The following is a 6779-nucleotide window of genomic DNA, read 5'->3' on the forward strand; positions in this document are numbered from 1 at the left end:
ATGCTATAATAAATCCTCCGGGTAATCGGTAATTACACCGAGGGAGATCGATACATTATAGGCGCATTAGAAATAACGCATGACGGATCTTGTTAATTAATATACTAACGGTAAATCCGAGAATCGCACGAGTACATCCGACTTTAGTTTGATCGTAAACGCGAGAGCTCTTTAACTTCTACAAAAGAATTCTCAATTTTTCTGTTCGCAATCCGGGTTAATTTGCACAATAAATATAGAATATATTTTTTTTATGTCCATTTAGTCGCTTTATTCAACAGATGAAATTTATCGCACGTTGTTTTGACAGGAGAATTTATTCGCGAATATACTTTCTCTCAATAAATTCCCGCTGATGCGTTGATAATCGCAATTTAATTCGGGATATTTCTAAATATACGTTTACGGGACGTTGAACGCAGAATTTGCTTTGGCAATTTGAGCAGACTGACCAAGTATGCTTAGTTCAAATTTTAGAACGTTCAAATAATAGCAGCTCGCACACCTTGGTTTTATAATTGGCCGGCAGCATCCGACCAAGTGTAAGATTTGCGATTAATAAATCACCGAGGGTGATCGCAAATTGATGCCGCGCCAAATTATAGTTACGAACCGCATCTGTTCAAATAATCGCTCACTACGGATTCTCCGTTAGAATACGCGTGTATTTTGGATTCTATTAATAGCCACGCGAAATTAAGTCGTTAAAGTACGAATTAGTCGGTGATTTATCACGCTTACTGGCAGACTGTTTCACTTTCCCGCTTTACAAGAGATCGTACACATCTCTGTAACAAAAACACTTTCTAGTTTACGGAAAAGTAATTCAAACAGTTAACAACAGCTCGCAGACCAGCTAATCTCGGTAACGGAACATCGAAAAAAAATCTTTACCCAATTTCAAAATTTAATTTCCATTCAATTATGATACAGAGACTTCGCGTTAGGATATCTTTTCTCCGTGGATAAATGAATTCACATTAATTTGCGGGTGAAATTACGTTTGTATCGCGATACGCGCGATCCATCTATTCTGTAAATTGAAAGTAGAGCTCTCTCTATATATATATATATAGAAAAGATATATCGTTTAATCTTGTAAGTGGATAATTTAGATATGCAAGTTGGTAGGTGTGAGGCGCTCCAAAGATATTTCAATTTTATATTACATTTTTTACTAGTATATTATATTACAGTTAAATTTACGTTAGTTACACTCTTATAAGATAGATGAATATAAAAATAATGAACTAAGACTTTGGACAATACTTTTCATTTTCCTTTTTTCGGAACAAGACTTTAAAGGGTACTATATTGGAGATCTATAGCCACACTCAGAGAAAAGTTTCTTTGATTTGAACATCATTTCTTGAAATCAAGTAAATTTTTATTTTTCCTTAAAGATATTTTCACTTTAACTTAAAACTGATTTCTTTCTGAATTTAAACATAACTTTTCTCTGGGTGCATCTCACTTAAAGGTTAAATTTTCTACTCGGCTGGAGAAATTTATTTGACGAATTCTATTGTTTTCTGAAATTATCAAACTGTATGAAGTAAAATGTAAAATTAGGTCGCGTGTGTAATCCTTTTGACTGTGAAACGGCGCATGGTATCGTTTGTGTTGGTCCCTCTGGGCAATCTTGATTTCGCTTTCCGATATAATCGGAATTAATTGACAATTTGCCGCACGAGGGAGTACGAATAGCCGGACTGTTGACTGGGAATTTTGTTTCGCACGTGGCGAAACCTCCCGAAATGGTCTTCGCCCGGAAGTTTTAATGAGTTGCGTCCACGACAATCGCGAGTGTGCGGTCTGGGTTCACGGCACGCGCGTGTGCGCCCCTTTATGACGATAGAACGAAAGAGTCACTCGTGCTCTTCGAGCCATTTGCCCGGTAAACGGCAAATATCGTGCATACGTTAATTCGCATTCGTGCCATTATCCTCTCGTATTGCAAGTGATTTTCAAGTGCAACGCTACCGCGTGAGTATTTGCCTGCGTATTTGCTGAATTAAACAAGGCACACAGTTGATGCTTTCAAGTTTCACGCGCGATTCGTGGGTGGATGAGATATGTTGATACACGTATCTAGTGGCTTCCGCGCGAGATATTCCTGTTTACCCAATCTGCTACTGTGTACGCACGCAAGATGTATCGTGCGTGTAGATCTCGTTGGATTTTGTCTGGCATTAATCGAAAAAGGAGACCTTATTGCCTTGTATTTTTCAAGTTCTCTTTAAAAATATCGCTGTCAATTTAACACCATGGGTTTGGATGCAAATCAGCGGTTTTAAATCTACAAACCGTGTTGATTAATATTAATATCAACGTGATGCACTCGGAGAAAAAAGTCGTATCAGTAACTATAAATTTGTAATGAAATAGCGCCTTAACTATGTACGCATTATTAAATTCTAATAAGAATGATTAGATTAAGTGAACTAAGAAAACATAGTAACATTTACCATATAATCAATTACAAATGGTTAATATTACTATATTTTTTCTCAGTTCACTTAATTTATTTATTGTTCTTATTAAAACTAATATAATACATAGTTACAAATTTGTGTACGCATTTCTCATTTATGTTTGTTTTTCGAGTTCGAAACCCGCGCCTTTTATTGTAAATGGCTTTTATTGTAAATGGTTTTCTCTTTGGTAGAAACTGAATTCCGTTACGTCCCTCTGGTGACAATGCCGCGTGCCGAGCGACTTTAGAGAAAAGGTTTTCAATGTATTCCTTAAAGTTACCTCAACAGTGATTAATTAGTTACATGATAATAGAGTATTTTATTAAAACAAAGTTTTTGTCTAAACTAGAAAAATGTAATTGTTATGTCTATTTAAGTCCAAGCAACTACTCAATGTAGTTGAGTCACTATTTCACTATCAATTAATAGCGCATACAATTTGTTACCGCGACTATATTTTTATAACATCCAGCACTACGTCAGTTTCTATTACTTTGTAAAACTAGCTACAGGTACTTCAATTGCAAAAGTTGCCAGAACTATTTCGTTTTCTCTCAGTGTTAGAATCATATATAGATACCGCATGGTGTTAAAATCCACACCGATATTTCTTAAAGGATCCGAATCTGTCCTTTCCTAAATAACTCGTTCACGCGAAACGTTCGTTCCAGAGGGGAGAAAAAAGGTGAAAAATCCACGGACGCTTGGGGAAAGTGCAGCGCGAACGTACAACGACACGTCGCAATTAGAACGTGGAACATGCGGTGAAAATGCACCGCTGTTTGCATCCGCGTCCATTTAAGTCGCTCTCAAGGCGTTCTTACGTCGTAACGGAACACCGATCGCGCTCCGCTCCGCTCCAGGGATCAGCTCGCTCGCGCGGGTTAATGAGCCTCCTCTCTCTCTCTGTGCGTACAACATGGTCGAGTGACGTTTCCACTCGGCTTCGTGCTTCCGAGATACCGATACGCCCACGTGCCACAACGTCAAGTCCCACGTATCGAAACGTACGTGCGTAGGTACTTCACCTACCGCGGCTGCTAACGTAATCGCGATGCAGCGGTGAACAGCTGCAGCGTCGCGTTGGCGCACGCCGGCATTAGAAAGGCGGCCGCGCGGGACTCGGAGGATGTCACAAGGTAAACCGCATAGCGTAACTGGGATACACACAGGGGAGTTATTGTGCATGCCTTGTACTATCCGCGCGATCGGTGGGCAATATGTACTTACGGTTTACTGGCCGCCGGCTGAAACCGAGCGGCGTGTTGTTCGAGCGTCCTTGAGAAAATTTCTCTCCTCCCGTTTTGTTGTCCGTCACTTTCGTACTCTTCTCGTACTCTTCGGAAAGCCGACACGAAGCTTCTTCGGCGACGATTTCTTTTTCAACCGCGAGACAACTGCGCGTCTCGTACGAGATTTTCTCCCCGTCAGGTTTCGTCGTATCTGTCTTGGATTATTCGAATTTCGAGAGTCGAAACGAACTCGGCCGACGTGGTGAATTCATTACGTGAGTCTTGGCGATTCGTGCATGTTATTTATGCGTGCGTTAAGCGTGCCTCGACCCGCCGCCGTCGGGCTTCAGCGGCGAACAGCCTCCGTTGGTCGATAGAGAGAGAGAGAGAGAGGGGGGGAAGGCACGAAAGAGTGCGAGAGACTGCGATCGATCAGATACATCGAGAAAAAGAGAGGAAGGGAGGGGGAGGATGAGAGTGAGAGACTGGTACAAGCGGGGGCGAGGTAAACATAAGATTACAATTTATATGAGCGGCCTCCGGACTGCATGGTTATTCACTCGCGACTTTTTATTTATGCCCCGCTGTCCTCCCACCTCCTCTCACCCCGCGTGAAACGCATCCGCGTGTATATCGCCGATCCGAGCCGTGCAACCGGCGATAATAATTTTTCATTACACCAGGTCAGACGGGAGAGAGCCGCGGTCGCCGATCAATTCTCGGAGATTCGTATTTTAATTGGAATCTGGGGATTTCACCGCGCGCAAAATTAATGAAGCAGAAGTCACGTCTGTACTACGACGATGCTACGTCGGACGATGTGAAAATCGTCCGATTAATCCGCGTTGCAGTTACAGAAAGAGCTATTTTGCTGGAGAGATAGAAATTTGAAAATAATTCTGCTGGATGGATCCCCAGCGTAAATGCTCGAAGGACGAATAATGCTCGCAAAATATGTTTACATCGTAGCGCGATTACACTATTAAATTCGTAATTTTAAACTATATCCAATTTGAGCTCGTTTCAATCTAGATCGCCATTGTGCTTATATGACGTTAATTTCACTAAACAATGAAGATAGGGTCGGTCGTTTCATCTTCAGCTAAACAATGTGGTAATTTACATGTTAGATAAAAGCATCTCTTATGCTTTTACTCTTTTGTTTATCTAATAGGTAAATTACCATACATAAACAAGAGAGCGTAGATAAACAAAAGAGTAAGAGGATAAGACAGTAAGCTGAAGTTTATCGAAAAATGGGACAATCCAGCGTTAAACAATTTAACTCCAGAAAATGTATTAAAGACTGAAATTTAGTTTATCATTTACTAAGTGCATACGTTAATATGAACGTTGTTTACTCTGAAACTAATCATAGAAATGTATTGACATTCACATTTTGACACGTGTAAAAGTTAAAAATATTGTAACAAAATGTTGTTATTTAACTCAAGGGATTGGAGTTACTATTGTATTCCTTTATACCTAATAGTGTAGTTTGAGTAATTCCAATAGAATATTATTTTGATGGTTTAACAAAATCATGTTGAAATTGATATATTCAGTAAGATTCTAGAATCGCGTTTCGCTCGATGAAGCTCTATCGCGAACGGTCGACGATTGCGTAGACGTAAAGCGATGTAACTAGAACTAGAAGGCAACAAGGACGAGTGAGAGCATTTGTGGATCGTCTGGCGACCCTTTAATAGGAATTTATGCCAAACATTCGCCTGACCTTAATTGCCGTCAGCCTGATCAATTGGCGCCAAATCGCGTCGTTCTTTGTTATAACTTCGTAGGACATAGATCAAACGCTGGCGCGAAGAGATCTGTTTAGAATAATCAACATTAATTTAAGATAGAACGATCGCTACGTCAAACGCGCCGAAGAGAACTCTTGGTATTCCAGTACGAATATTTTACGTATGGAAAATTATACGTTCGCGATGCTGTACGTCGAAGGTAAACGTCAGTAATATACGCGAAGCGATATGCGGAGCCATTGAATATTCATACGAAGTGCAGTCGCCACTTCGATACTTTCTCATAACGTCACGCATAAATACTGTTAACAGTACATCTGGAGCGAGGTGAGCGTGGATATCCACCTCGGTGGGGCAAGGTGTCCTTTTTCCAAGATACTCGAATCAAAGATTGAAAAGAAATCGCGTATATCCTCTCGCATAATTTCGTTGGTATAAATAAACTTGTCGCTTATCCTTCGTATTACGTTTGTGCGAAGTTAATGAGAAAGCAGGAAAGCGTTTTATCGTCTCGAATGAAATATTTATATATGACTCTCATAGAAATACAGTAAATTCGAGAGGTGTTTGACCTACGCCAAGAAGACGCCAAGAAGACGCCAAGAAGACGCTACAAGTTGTCGCGATAATTCATCGCTTCGCCATTAAACACGTTCCGCTGACTTATGTCGGGATATTTTCTCCATAAATATATATTATACCTCGCGATACGCTGGACGCTAAAAGCTGGCAGCGACGCCCGAAATCGATTACCGGCGTTCAGCTATAAATATTTAACCGTCGGCGGAAAGACGCGCGAGGAAATCGAATGAAAGGCTGGAACGCTCCGACGCGAACTGGGAACAACAGTAGGCCTGATTGTCATTCGACGATGCATTCACGATCGGTGACTGCCCTTGGCTGTTGATACGGAAAGACATCGCTCCGTCGACGAAACGTCGTCGTTTTAATGGCTCTCTCGGCAGTGAAGAAATAATTGTCCGGGTCACTTCTCGGTGTCGTTAAACTTGTTAAATCAGGGGTCAGTATCATCACACGGTCACACACATACACGTATACGTGGACACGCCGATGCGCATTCATCGTGTGCGTGCCACTTTCTTTAAGAGATCATACCGCGCCACTTTCACGATGCAAAAAAAGCCTCGATCGCCACGGAAGCGATTCGGGCAATTTTAACGCGAAAATTGAGCCTGGAGTAATTGCGGTGTTATTTCCTTACGTCGATAAAATTGCGGCGGAGAAGATACGTTTCTTCGAGAAGGATCCGTTCGATGTACATTGATACAATATGTGGGGGGGGGGGG

At 41.2% G+C, this 6779-nt stretch overlaps 1 protein-coding gene across 3 annotated transcripts in view; it reads left to right on the forward strand.

Annotated features, from left to right (window-relative positions):
• The window catches only part of LOC108754857 (serine/threonine-protein kinase tousled-like 1), a 184432-nt gene that overhangs the window by 169818 nt on the left and 7835 nt on the right, over positions 1-6779 (forward strand). The gene's annotated exons all lie outside the window — the stretch shown is intronic.

This window comes from Trachymyrmex septentrionalis, unplaced genomic scaffold (genome assembly GCF_001594115.1).
Source record: "Trachymyrmex septentrionalis isolate Tsep2-gDNA-1 unplaced genomic scaffold, Tsep1.0 scaffold81, whole genome shotgun sequence".
In the NCBI taxonomy this organism is placed as follows: domain Eukaryota; kingdom Metazoa; phylum Arthropoda; class Insecta; order Hymenoptera; family Formicidae; genus Trachymyrmex; species Trachymyrmex septentrionalis.